Raw genomic sequence first — 15450 nt, forward strand, 5'->3', positions numbered from 1 at the left:
TATTAATTTCTCAGATTGTAAACTCCAGGGCCACTCATGTATGTTGATTTTAAAAATGCACAACGTGAAATTGTAAGTTAAGTTCTATTGGGGGCAAAAAGAGGACTGCAGCCTGGGAGACATCAATATGTATAGTTCTGAGAAACTGCTCCAAAGAAACAGAGAGGAAGGTCAGTGTATACATCATTTTGGTGAAGGGAAAATGCATGCAATCAAGCACATATTTTTCCAGAAAGTTTCTGCTAGTCTCATGAAGCTTTGCTAGCTAGTCTCAAAGTACGGTCATCACCATGAGGGACTTTAATACTTTTCTAGTTATGAGGTGATTAAAAAAATCAGGCTATATAATTGGCTCCTGAAATTATATAGCCATCTGAAAACCTGTCCTTCCAGTATTTCCCTGAGCACAGAGTGCCTAATTTCTGCTCTCCACCCTGAACTTCTTTCAGGGGGTGTTGAAAGTATTGATAGCCATTAGTGAGAGAAGTACATGATTTAATCCTTGTAGAGTAGGTGACAAGCACCAATTTGCAGTTGACAGGGCCCACTCCTGGTAATGAATTTGAGCATACTTTGGGAAGCATTTTATGACCATTTTATCCCACAGTGCTAGGAAGACTGATTCCTAGGTCTGGTGTAGGTTTCACTGATAGGCCATTCATTGTGTTATTACTGGACTAGATCTATCAACAGTAATCAAAGAGCTCTAGACCGACCAGTCTTACCTAAACTGTTATAGTCCAGGAAAAATTCTCTATTGATGTATCTTTCCATATCTAGAGTAACACTATTACAAACATTAATCTCATTTAAACTGTATATTTTTTTAATCAGAGGTTCTGTCACACATATGGCAATTAATCTTGAATTAATAAAATAGGAAAAGTACAAGTAACATAACTAGCAGTAATATTAAAGTCATAAGTAAGAATTCAGCTGAGAACTTCCATTAAGTGTAGCTCAGTATAGTCTCAGGTCATCCAACTTAGTCTAGTCTGTACCAATCTTTGTCTTTCAGGGTAATTTTATATTGACGCTGTCCATAAGGCTCCCAGTCCAGTTTCCTATTGTTACCAGGCTGCTTGTCCTTAGCATAATTTAATTGTTCCTAAGGTAAAGGAAGGCATTAAAACTTAAGTGACCACAGCCTGCTTTAAACACATAAATTCATCCCATAGTTGTGGGGGGTTTTATTCTTTGGCTGAATTCTTGCTTGTTACTCTGATTGAGCTTGAGTAACTTTAGAGGAAATTTACATTTATGGCCAGGGTCAGAGCAGATATTATTAATTGGTTAGTGAGAGCATACCACCTAGTAATACCAAGAGCAGCCTGAACAGACTGAACTTTATTTTTTCTAAAATAAATTTTCTAAGGGTCATCCAATTAGAGCCTTGGAGTACAGAGATTCAGCCAGGTAATCTACAAGTACTAGATACAGGTAATAGGCTACAACCCAACATATGGAATACTTTTTCAAACCAGCATAGGACTGTGTCCATTATAGTAAAACACTTGATTTATATACAAAGGTCCAAGAAGTCAAGAAAACATTATAAACGATCAAACAAATCAGTTCATTATCTTGCTTAAGCTGTTTACTTCTGATGTTGTGTTAGTCTCATTCTCATTGAAGTGTAGTCTCCTCTGTTTGAGCATCTTTTTAAGGTGAGTTTAAGGTCAGCAGTCTGCTCTATAGACCAGTTCAGTGTAGAGGCCTCCGAAAATGAGAATTAATTCAAGAGTCAGCTTGCTTTCAGTTTCACTGTGTATGAGCTAATTAAGAGTACCTAATAAAAGTCCTTCTATCCAGTTGGAGATAATCCTTTAAATTATGTCTTCCAGTACACATAATCCCCTGGTTTCAGGCCATGGGGCATCTGATCTTCATTCAGTGATTACAAAAATTAGCTTTAGAAACAAAATTTATAGTGTCCTTTTAATAATACAGTTAACTTTACATTAATATAGTGTAACCACAACAAACTATCTGGGAAGTGACTTAGTACAAAATTTGGATTTAACATTCATTGGAACACTCTTTTTCTCTCCAAAATTACCCTCATTTCTACCAAATATCCCCAAACTAAGACTAATTTGTTTACAAAATAAGTCTGGCTTCAAAAACTTGACCTGATAATTTGTATAACTATAATTTATCATATAGAGTTTTTACTTTACTAAAGCTTTTATAAGGAGTCTCAACCTGAACTTTTAAAAAAAACCCTCAGAGGTAGGAAAGTCACATCAAGAACTTATCACACGTTTCGCTTAGGTGAATTCTTCCCTCATTAAGATCCCCCAAATACTTTGAGATTACTGTACCAGTTGATGAGGTAGCTTTCCTAATTTATCTGATAAAAACTGGAAACCTAATAGTTTACAATCTCTGGAGGGAGCAGATAGACAAAAACAATAACTTTCAATTTGCTTTCAGTTTCAGTTCAGTCGCTCAGTCGTGTCCGACTCTTTGCGACCCCATGAACTGCAGCACGCCAGGCCTCCCTGTTTTGCTTACAAAAGTATAATTTACAAAATTACTGTATGTTATAATTAGTTCAAGGTGAAGGTTTTCTTTACACTTGTGATACATGGATTCAAATCATAAATTTTTCAGACAGAAACCATAAAAATTATAACCAGTTCACACAGTCTTATGTAACTAATCCTTTCTGTTAACAGCTTTATGAAGCCATCAGGATTTCCCATTAGATTTTTGATTTCTTACCCAGTTCAACACTACAGTCTGAAAGCCAGAAATTTGTGTTTATCCAAAAATTCTTTCTATTAATCTTCATGAAGAGGAAGCATTTTTCAACAACATCAGAATTAAACCATAACTGCCTATAATGACAAAAGACTTAAGGCACATTTACAATCTAGTTACAATGCAATTGACAAAGTAACTTGGTGACTGCTGTGACATATAACATTTGTAGATGATAACCTGAATTAAGTCTAACATTTTACCAGGACACATCAGAATTTTAGGAATTCCATATAATTTCTAGGATATCTTTATTAGTAACATTCGGGAAGTCCTGGTGGCTCAGCAGTAAAGAATCCACCTGCATTACAGGAATCTCAGGTTTCATCTCTGGGTTGAAAATATCCCCTGGAGAAGGAAATGGCAACCCACTCTAGTATTCTTGCCTGGGAAATCCCATGGATAGAGGAGCCAGGTGGACTAGAGTCCATGGGGTTGCAAAAGAGACACGGCTCAGCAACTAAACCACAACAACCATAGAATATAACCTAAGAAGATTTATTACTCATTTGACCATACATACCCATGTAAATTAACACACCAAATGAACCTAATTAGTTTAATATCTCTCTTTGGGATGTTCCAGGGGCTCTTTGAAACATCCCAAAGTTAGCCAGAGGTCAAAAGACTTCATTAAATTTTGACTTAGGAAGTGTTGTCAATAAATATCTAAAGGGTTTAGAACAATTGGTAGGATAGGATCATAGGTTACTTTGAAATAAAGAAGCAAAGTGAAAGTCACTCAACTGTGTCTGACTCTTTGTGACACCATGGACTATACAGTCCATGGAATTCTCCAGGCCAGAATATTGGAATGGGTAGCTGTTCCCTTCTCCAGGGGATCTTCCCAACCCAGGGATCCAACCTAGGTCTCCCACATTGCAGGTGGATTCTTTACCAGCTGAGCCATCAGGGAAGCCCAAGGTTACTTTGAAACAATAGTAATTCACTTAGCCAAATTACAATAAATGATTTCAAAGATGAATACATAACAGATCATTTAAGAGATAAAGAAACTTAAAATCTCTTATCAAGAGAAGTTCAACATCTTAAGAATACTTGTAGTATGCACAAAACTCTTCTCTAGGGGTCCACTTTTCACAAACTCCTCACTTTCTGTAGCCATCACTTAATTTGCTCATCTAGAGATAGCCGCCTATAAAACAGACCTACTTCCTTTTCCCTTAATAAAATGCAATTTCAATTCTCATGCTTTTTTTACCGAAAATACACATCCAACTTTCCTTAAGCAACCACAAACTGTCCTTCATATTAGCATTCTGTAGATTGATGAACATAAATACCAGTGATAATTTCTAAAAACATTTGTTTTCTTATAGACATCACCTCAGGATGTTACCAAACATACTCATGAATGGTCTTCAATATCCTTAGTTTCACTGTAAGAGGAAGCCAGTGTTCAGTTATTAATGTTTCAGCATTTTATTTTATTTGGAAGTCACTTAGCTATTCAATAAACTCCCATCACTTAATTTAGCACAACCCTAGAAATTCAAGTTACCAAAATCTGGAGAGACTGAAATAGACATTCCTAAAACATAATTGTTATTAATAGAATTTATCTAAAAGCATTTATCTCATTTACATTTCTTTCCTTAAAAGTTTCTTCACATTGAGTTATTTTGTATGCTGACAAATTTGCCACAGATATAAGAAGATCTTTTTTAGCTTATATTAAACCTAGGCAGAATATTGATGTTGATGACTCAAGACATGTCTATACTAATTAGATGAACACTTAAACATTAATAATAGATGTCAATTTAATATTAAATAATCTCCAGTTCATGTGAACCCTAAATTCATTTAGCTTAATTTCTCTTGTATTTAGAAGTATTTAGAATTCTTTGATTTGTAAGTTCTTACTTTTCTTTAGGCCAGTTAAATAAAGCTCATTTACAAATTAACTTCAGTAATATTGTCCAAAGACAAAGATACATACTGAGACATACATATATTCATACAGACACAACAAGAGATCTACCTTCATTTTCTAAACTTAGTCATGAATCAGATATCAAAATATGAAACTCATTAACTGTAAACAACAGTTGGAGTAAGCCATGAATTAGGTATCACAATATAAAACTTACTAGTTGTGAATAACAGAATAAGAAAAAAATTTTAAATGTTTTTGTTCATTTTTTTCCTTCAGTTTCAGAAATTAGAGATGGTGTATACAAGTGATTCTGAGAGCTCTGGTCTCAAGGCACAGGGAGCAAAAATCTGGTTCTCCTACTCCTAAGTAGGACTTTTTTTCCCCTAGAGAAGAGTAGCATTCTCTTCTGGTTGGGAATGAAACTGATTGGGGGTTGGTTAAACTTGAACTGGAACTGTGAGCTTAATTGGCATAATTGAAGGTTCATAATTTTTGTAGATATCCCCTTTTATTTTAATGGTTTGGAAAAGTTGGTCAGCCAGTGCAAGAAGAGTGTTTGTGTATGACTCATATCAATCAAGATCGTCTTTTGACTCGAGTAGCCAAATCCTCATCTAAGCCTTCTAAAAAGACAGAAATAAGTAAAGATCATCTTGGTGGTTAAAAAATAACTCAGGTTTCAAGCTGGAATGTTGTTTAAAAGGTATTTTTGTTTGTTTTCCAAATATTTCATAATAGTCCAGAATTAATTTGTTCGATCTTTGCTTGCACTGTTGAATCTACAGTTTTAGGAAAAACCTCTGAGAAAAGTTTGAATTATTTCTGAGCTAATTCCTTGCATTCAGTATGAGGTTCTGACTGTGATTCAAAGTACATTAAGGGATGTTTACATTCTGCTTTCTTTGTTCATTCCTTTGCTTTGCTTTCAGAAACTAAGAGCTGTATTAGTGATATAGATCTGGGCTCATAGGACCGGATGGGTAACTTGACTTCCCGAGCAAATCTCAATGATCCTGACTTGGACTGGGAAATTTCTCAGCCAAGGCTCTGAATTCTGCTCAGGAGCTGGGGTGCATAAATAAGTACTGAGAATGGTTCACTTCTCCCTGTAATAGATTTTTTCTTAAAAAATCACTTCTGTTTTTTTTTTTTATCCTCCTTTGGGAGCAGCAAGAAGAAGAAGAGTTTGAAGAGAAAAAAGAGATGGCATATGGTCTTCCCTGGTGGCTCAAATGGTAAAGAATTGGCTTTCAATGCAGGAGACACAGGTTCTAACCCTGGGTCAGGAAGATCCCCTGGAGAAAGGAATGGCTACCACTCTGATATTCTTGCCTGGAGAATTTCATGGACAGAGGAGCATGGTGGGCTACAGTCCATGGGGTTGCAAAGAGATGGACACAACTAACACTTTCACATTTTCCAAGTAATTCAGATAGAAGAAGATATGTGGGAGGAGCTGAGGGAGAGACAGAGTCAGTGACAAAGTTCTAGCAACTTTTTTGTTCTGATACAGTTTTAAGAGAAGCTTCTAGATACCAATCAAAGTAAGTATTCCATTCAGTCTGTTTGATCTTACAACCAGCTTTTTCTAAATTTGTGTGCAAAAATGTCAATTTTGGAATATCAGATGAGCCCCAATATTTGGTAATTTTATGTTAAGATCTCCTTTAGTATAATTTCCCCAATTAAATAGGTACTTGCAAGTATAAGTTGGGTATATACATAACCCCGGCTGGGGTGGTAGTTAGAGGCTGGCTTTCTGATGCCTCTTGTTTCTGTTTTTGAGGGGCTCTATTTCCCATTTTACATTGAATTTGTCAGGGATAAAATTCACCAGTGTAATTGTGTGATGTGCATTTATCCTGCTTGTGAGTATCCTCCTCTGAGTATCACCCTAGAGTCTTTTCAGCTGTCTTATGTGACTCAGATTCTACCTTCAGCAGTCTAGGACCACTGTGGATCTTGGATTGCTGAATGGCCAATTCTTTGTGACATCTGTATGTGAAAGCATTTTAAAAATGAGTGGCTTCCTTATGGGAACATTGCATGGTATGAGAACTTGGCCTCCATCACTCCCATAAATCTCTCAGTCACCTGAGAGAGTCATAACTGGGAGCAGTCTTGTCCCTTTTTTTGGAGCAAAGCTCTCATGTAATGTCTTCACTTTTATCGTGATAAATTATGTGAAGGCAGACAATTTGAGGAAAAGCATCAGATAAGTCTCTGACCTAATCACTCAGTGCAGACCACTCAGTCTCCTACATCTGAGCAACCTTGGTATCTTTCAACCAAGCCCCATCCAGAAACTTTCAACTGAGTGGGTATGTCCTGGTATCTTTCAACCAGGACCCCCTAATACCTTTCAATTGGTTAGGTACGCCTCAGTATCTTTCAGCTGAGCCCCAGCCACTACCTTTCCACTGGGTGAGTCTGCCCTGGTATCTTTAAACAAGCCCCCTGCTCCGTATCTTTCAACTAGGAGGGTATTCCTTGGTATCTTTCAATCAAGCCCCATCCAGTATCTTTCCAATGGGTTGGAATGTCTTGGTATCTTTCAACTGGGTACATCCCAGTATCTTTCAACTGGGAGAGGGCAGGTACCTGCTATACTGACAAATAAAATTTAGGATCATCAACCAACATGGGAGATTTGAGAACCAGGAGAGACTTATCAAATTTGTCTGGACTGTCTATGAAGGTGGTCAGGCAAAAGGGGCCTCTACTCGTACCAAGACTCCAGTTCCTTGTAGAGTTCAGATGAAGGACAGAAATCTACTCTGGGCTCCTTCATGGTCACCATAGAAATGTTGACTTAAAAAAATGCACAACATTAAAGTTGTGGGTTAAGTTTTATTGGGGGCAAAATGAGGACCACATGCTAGGAGACAGCTCCTCAGAAATCTCTGAGAAGCTGCTCCAAAGAAGCAATGAGGAAGGTCAGTATATGCATAATTTTGGTGAAAGGAGAATAGAGGCAATCAAGCACATATTTTTCCAGAAGTTTTCTGCTAGTCTCTTGAAGTTTTCTGCTAATCATGAGGTACGGTCATCACCATGAAGGATTTTAGTATTTTTCTAGATATGAGAAGATACAAAATTGGGTTCATAAAATGGGTCCTGAATGTATCTATCTGAAGACTTGTCCTATCAGTTTTTCCCTGAGCACATGTGCCTCATTTCTGTTCTCCACCCTGAACTTCTTTTAGGGGATTTTGAAGGTCAGCAGCTGCAGCAGCACATGATTTAATCCCTGTAAAAATAGATGGCAAGTTCCCATGGCAAGTGTCGATTTGTAGTTGACATGTATAGCAAACTGAAACACCAAACTTAAGTAAATTATAAACTAGAGGTTTAAAATTATAAGAGTCAAATGTCCACACTCAGACCTCAAGTAAAGATGTCATCTTTACTTTTGTCATCTTGCCTCAATTTTAGACATTTATATTTGTTTATGAAAGTGAACAAAATTTCTGAATCCAGGCAGATTATCATTATTACAGAATTAACATCAGTTTCCCATTTCCCCAGTTTTTCCCTCTTCTAAAGTTATGCACTATAGAAGAGGAACCTTGAACTAGGAATTTGGAAGTTTTTCTAAGAGAACTTGCCCAGCAGCCTCACCTCCCCACCAAGAGCGGAGTAGAATGTTTTATCAGTATAAACAAATCCTTTGTAATGTAAATGATAGCTCCACATATAATCTCCCTTTGAAATGTAAACACATACCTCCAGGGAAGTAAATCTGTGCTCCAGAGAGATCCAAATCATCTTTTGACTTCCAAAACATCCTTTAATCCACATTTCAGGTTTCTTTGTTTAGAAAGCCCTAACCATGCAAAAACATCAAAATATTTTCTCAACAGTCCTACAGTTTTCCCATGCAGATAAGTGAATTTTTTGAATATTTCCTGTTCATGAAGGATATATGCAGGCTTTTGAATAGTTCTAGGCAAATACAGGGCTTACATTCCAACTTTGCAACTCACTGAATATGAATGCATCATTTGCTTTACCTGCATGGGTATTGAAACTCAGCCCTTAAACTCCCAGGATCTGTAATAGCTTCAAATTCCAGTGGAAGTCAATTATAGTAATTCTCAATTCTTTATTCTTAGCACCTGAGGATTTTCCTTTCTTTCTTGCCAGTTCTTCTATTCATCATTTACTTACGTTCAAAAGCCTCACACAGTATTTCTAAGAGTACCTGAAATATATTCAGGTTATGTTTACCATATCGTGGGAAATGAGCAACTGATGATTGCGTTTTGTAATTGTAATAATAATAGGTCCATGAGGTGTCTAAGATAAAACATAAATATCAATAGATGTCCTATATGCCAGCCACAAGCAATGTAAACAAAGAATGATGGTTGCCATTTTCATAAACAAAGGGTGTTTTAGCTATAAGGCTGCCCCCTGATGGTGCACCCCGAGGGATATTAAGGATGAAGAAAAACAGGATATTGGCCCTAGATAGTTAAGGTGTGTATCAAAGAAATAAATTCAATAATTCCAGACTCTTGCATCTTTCGATACATAGAAAAGTACTAAAATGTTTAACTTGAGATGTCTATTTTTTTGTGATTAGCACTAATGAATAACCTCAGATATGCAGATGACACCATCCTTATGGCAGAAAGTGAAGAACTAAAGAGCCTGTTGATGAAAGCGAAAGAGAAGAGTGAAAAAGTTGGCTTAAAACTCAACATTCAGACAACTAAGGTTGTAACATCCAATCCCATCACTTCGTGGCAAATAAATGGGGAAACAGTGGAAACAGTGAAAGACTTTATTTTGGGGGGCTCCAAAGTCACTGCAGATAGTTAATGCAGCCATGAATTTAAAAGACGCTTGCTCCTTGGAAGAAAAGTTATGACCAAACTAGACAGCATATTAAAAAGCAGAGACGTTACTTTACCAACAAAGGTCCGTCTAGTCAAAGCAATGGTTTTTCCAGTAGTCATGTGTGGATGTGAGAGTTGGACCATAAAGAAAGTTGAGCACTGATGAATTGATGCTTTTGAACTGTGGTGTTGGAGAAGATTTTTGAGAACCCCTTGGACAACATGGAGATCAAACCAGTCCATCCTAAAGGAGATCAGTCCTGGGTGTTCTTTGGAAGGACTGATGCTGAAATTTCAGTACTTTGGCCACCTGATGCGAAGACCTGACTCATTTGAAAAGACCCTGATGCTGGGAAAGATTGAAGGCAGGAGGAGAAGGGGATGACAGAGGATGAAATTGTTGGGTGGTATCACCGACTCGATGGACATGAGTTTGAGTAAACTCCGGGAGTTGGTGATGGACAGGGAAGCCTGGCATGCTGCTATCCGTGGAGTCACAAAGAGTCGGACACAACTGAGCCACTGAACTGAACTGAACTGAGTAATCTTTTGATGTTCAACTACATGTTTTACCTCTGAGTAAATTCCTATATATCCTAGCTCCTCCCATATCTCCTTGGAACAATTACTCATATCTATCTGATAAGTTGTCTCTATGCTACTGTTCTCAAAAACACCCCAAGTAAAAATAATTCTCAACTTTAGGTTGTGATTTCTTTTTCAACACACAGCAGATAAATAGTGATGAAATCTCATTTAAAATGGTAACAAGCATGCTCAATGTTACCCAACGTTTTGTAGGAAAAAAAATAGGCAAAGAGGCCTTCCTGATGGGAGAGCAAATTTGGCACTTTGATGGAGCAATTTGCCAATGGTCATTAAATATCCTCAGAATATTTATATATTCTGCTCCATTAATTCATACTCTAGAAATTTATTCTAAGAAAAGTATGATTGATATGTGAAAATATGTCTGTAAAATTTTTTATAAAATAATTTAAGATAAGTAGATATGATTGATAATTTAAGAAAACTAAATACTCCAAAATGAAGTGTTAGGTAAATTATAATACAGTATTAAATAGCATAAAAAAATTTAAATTATACAGAATATAAACATGAAGAAATATACCTAATATAAAAATTCATGAGAGAAACAAGGTAGTGAAGTGTCCATAGAGTTGGCATGATTTTTCATAAAATATGCATGAATGCTCAGAAAATTTACTGATAATACATACAAAAACTTTCAACAGTATATATCTCTAAGTCCTGGATTTCTACTTAATATTTTACATTTATAATATTCTTGTTTCTTTTCTTACATTCTTCATCAGAGATATACAATTTTGTAATCAAAATATTACTTGTAATAGCCTAATTATTCCACTTTTAGAAATACATTAAAATGGTATTTGTAATAGTGAATCACCAGCAACAGCATAAATGTCCAACTCTACCATATCTCCTTGTAAAGAAATAATATGCAACCATTCACAAAATGTTCTTAAAGAATATATAAGGAGGAGGACCATCAAGATGGCAGGGGAGTAAAATGCAGAGGTCACTTTTCTCCCCACAAATATATCAAAAATGCATCTGCACATGGAAGTCTTACAGAAGATCTACTGGGCAAAAGACATAAGAAACAACACAAAACAAACAAACAAAAAAACACACAAAGGATTCAGGACAAGATCTGTGCCTTGGGGAAGGAATTGTGAAGGAGCAAAAGTTTCTGCACATTCAGAAACCCCCTCACAGGTTGAGGCAGTGGGCACTTCGCAACCTCAGAGGAGAATGAAGTAACAGGTGTGTGGAAGACAAAATGTAGAAAATTCTGCACAGAGATCAGAGCCGATCAGCACTCCCTAGCCTGGGACATGTATCTGCATGTTCACCAGAGCATGTGGGGACTGGGTGCTGAGACCCAGGCTTTAGAGGTCAGACCCCCAGGAGAGGTCTAGGGTTGACTACCATAAGACAGTCTGAGGGGGCTAGTATGACACTGCTGAGGGAGCCCAGGAAAAAGTCTGGGCCTGCCAGAGAGGCAAGAGATCATTGTCATGGGGACCTTCTAAGTCCATGCATTTATAGACCATGGAATACTACCTTCACAAGTGCCTTGTGGGAGGAGGCAAGTCTCTGCTGCAGTCAGTCTCTGACCCTAGAGATGGCTGCACTGGTCAACCCGTGTGAGTGCCAGAGGCGGGACAGGATGTGGTTGTAGTCAGTCCCTGACCCCAGAACAGACTGTATAGGTCACCTGCATGAGTGCCAGAGGCAGGGAGGAATGCAGCTGTGGTTGGTCAGATCTGCAATCTGGACCAATTCCCCAGACAGAGCTCATGACCTGCCTCAGGCTGCAGCAACAGTATTGTAGTATATCTGTAGGGTAGTATATATGTATTATATATATATATATATATACATACATGCCTAACTAAAAAAATATGACATTTTGATTCCACTTGTTTGACTTAGTATGAATAGAATGCTAGATTTCTAATTAAAAAATAGATATGCATCAAAAAGAAAGATTTACTGTATAGCATAGGGAACTATGGTCCATATCTTATAATAACCTATGATGGAAAATAATTTTAAAAATAACATATGTGTATTTGTATAACTGAATCACCTTGCTGTGTACCTGAAGCATTGTAAATCAACTATACTTCAATAAAAATATGTATTTTAAAAAATTCATGATTGAAGATCATAACATTTCATTTATGTTCATTTATTAGATAACAGTTTACAAGTGGTCTTCAAGATTTTAAATATTATCTTAGGTTATCATAAGCTCCCTAGGTGGTGCTAAAAACAAAAACAAAACCAAAAAACAAACTACTTGTCAATGCAGGAGATGTAAGAGTCACAGGTTTGATCCCTGGGTCAGGAAGATCCCCTGGAGTAGGAAATGGCAACCCACTCCAGTACTCTTGCCTGAAAAATTCCATGGATGTAGAAGACTGACAGGCTACAGTCTATGGGACCACAGAGAGTCAGACACAACTGAGCAACTAAGCACATCATAAAATATGCTCCTTGTTGTATAAAATACTATTTTTTTTTTCAGTGAGATTTTATGGGACTAAAATATCCTAGAAGCAGTTACTGTAATCTTAAAATTTTTTTAAAAATATTTTGTCTACTTCATAGAACATACTACTATAGTTCCTTGAAATTTAATCACTGGGTCAACTGCATAGCTGGTTCTGTACAACACTATATGTCAGTAAATTTGGAAAACTCAGTCATGGCCACAGGACTGGAAAAGGTCAGTTTTCATTCCAATCCCAAAGAAAGGCAATGCCAAAGAACGCTCAAACTACTGCACAATTGCACTCATCTCACACACTAGTAAAGTAATGCTCAAAATTCTCCAAGACAGGCTTCAGTAATACGTGAACTGTGAACTTCCAGATGTTCAAGCTGGTTTTAGAAAAGGCAGAGGAGCCAGAGGTCAAATTGCCAACATCCGTTGGATCATCGAAAAAGCAAGAGAGTTCCAGAAAAACATCTATTTCTGCTTTATTGACTATGCCAAAGCCTTTGACTGTGGGGATCACAATAAACTGGAAAATCCTGAAAGAGATGGGAATACTAGACCTCCTGACCTGCCTCTTGAGAAACCTGTATGCAGGTCAGGAAGCAATAGTTAGAACTGGACATGGAACAACAGACTGGTTGCAAATAGGAAAAGGAGTATGTCAAGGCTGTATATTGTCATCCTGCTTATTTATCTTATATGCAGAGTACATCATGAGAAACGCTGGGCTGGAGGAAGCACAAGCTGGAATCATGATTGCCGGGAGAAATATCAATAATGTCAGATATGCAGATGACACCACCCTTATGGCAGAAAGTGAAGAACGAAAGAACCTCTTGATGCAAGTGAAAGAGGAGAGTGAAAAAGTTGGCTTAAAGCTCAACATTCAGAAAACTAATATCATGGCATCCGGTCCCATAACTTCATAGAAGATAGATGGGGAAATAGTGGAAACAGTGGCTGACTTTATTTTTGGGGGCTCCAAAATCACTGCTGAAGGTGATTGCAGCCATGAAATTAAAAGACGCTTACTCCTTGGAAGGAAAGTTATGACCAACCTAGACAACATCTTAAAAAGCAGAGACATGAGGAGAAAGGGGGTAATCAAGAAGAAAGAGAGAGGTCTGGGAAGTACTCTGTTCCCTAAGTGTTCTCCGGTGCTCAGAACACCCACAGAGATTCACAGAATTGGGTTGAGAAGAGAAGGAGGAGGGGAGAGATAGAGGTGCCCTGGGGAGAAGAAAGAGAGTCAAACGGGGGAGAGAGTAATCAAGCCAGTAATCACACACCTGAGTAAAAATGGGTACTAAAGATTGGGTTCTTAAATGTACAAAATTGATATCAAATACTATAAAACAAAGATTAAAAATCTAGAGTAGAGGTTAGACTCTTAAAAAAAATACAATATTAAAAAAAAATAAAAAGCAGAGACATTACTTTGTCAACAAAGGTCTGTCTAGTCAAGGCTAGGGTTTTTCCAGTAGTCATGTATGGATGTGAGAGTTGGACTATAAAGAAAGCTGAGCGCTGAAGAATTGATGCTTTTGAACTGTGGTGTTGGAGAAGATTTTTGAGAGTCCCTTGGACTACAAGGATATCCAACCAGTCCATCCTAAAGGAAATCAGTCCTGGGTGTTCATTGGAAGGACTGATGTTGAAGCTGAAACTCTGACATTTTGGCCACCTGATGCGAAGAGCTGACTCATTTGAAAAGACCCTGATGTTGGGAAAGATTGAAGGCCGGAGGAGAAGGGGACAACAGAGGATGAGATGGTTGGATGGCATCACTGACTAAATGGACGTGAGTTTGGGTAAACTCCAGGAGTTGGTGAGGGACAGAGAGGCCTGGCGTGCTGTGATTCATGGGGTCGCAAAGAGTTGGACACGACTGAGCGACTGAATTGATTCTGATACTGATTGCCACTAGTTACATGTGGCTATTTAAATTTAAATTAGTTAAAATTTTTGTTTCTTAGTCACATAGCCATGTTTCAAGTGGTCAGTAGTCTCCTGTGACTAATGGTTGCCATACCAGTATAAGCATAATATGTAAGTGCCATTATATAACATTTTTATTATCACAGAAAGTTTAATGAGAGAGTGCTACATAGACTTTTCAAAATAATCTCCAAATTTCTAAGGAAATATAAAATAAAATAAGTGATTAAAGCTTCATATTTAAGGGACGACATTATTAATTTTTAACAATACTGTTTATATGCTGACTCAGTCAGAGAAGAGTTGGGAGCATACAAGCCACCCTAGACATTTCATCCAGAAGAGATTTCATGCAAGTAATGCCACATAGATGTTTAAAGTCTGAATAAACAAAAGGGTACCAGATAATAGTTATTGCAAGAAGCAGATATTATTCATAAGACTATGGTAACCAAGGTAATAATAACTGAGGAATCTCAAAAATGGAAGAGGTAGTGGTATCTAAACTGAGGATTCATAGGAGAGGCCCCACACTGTTGCTTCTTGGACCTTGAAGGGTACATTACATGGTTGGTAGATGGACTGATGAGGGAAGTGTGGCCAGCTGGGGCTGGTGCTTCCAGGGCTGGAAGTACCAAAAGGACACGGAAGATGATATTGCAGCTGTCATCTGAAACTGAAGTGTACTGTGGACATGTACGGTAAACAGAAAGTGAAAGTGAAAGTCACTCAGTCGTGTCCGACTCTTTGCGAACCCATGGAATATACAATCCATGGAATTCTCTAGGTCAGAATACTGGGGTGGGTAGCCTTTCCCTTTTCCAGGGGATCTTCCCAACCCAGGGATTGAACCCAGGTCTCCCGCGTTGCAGGCAGATTCTTTACCAACTGAGCCACAAAGGAAGGGACTGTATATTCTCCCCTCATCCTGCTTTCCTACCTTCCTC

This window comes from Giraffa tippelskirchi, chromosome 4 (genome assembly GCF_054371585.1).
Source record: "Giraffa tippelskirchi isolate mGirTip1 chromosome 4, T2T-mGirTip1v1.2.pri, whole genome shotgun sequence".
NCBI classification, from domain to species: domain Eukaryota; kingdom Metazoa; phylum Chordata; class Mammalia; order Artiodactyla; family Giraffidae; genus Giraffa; species Giraffa tippelskirchi.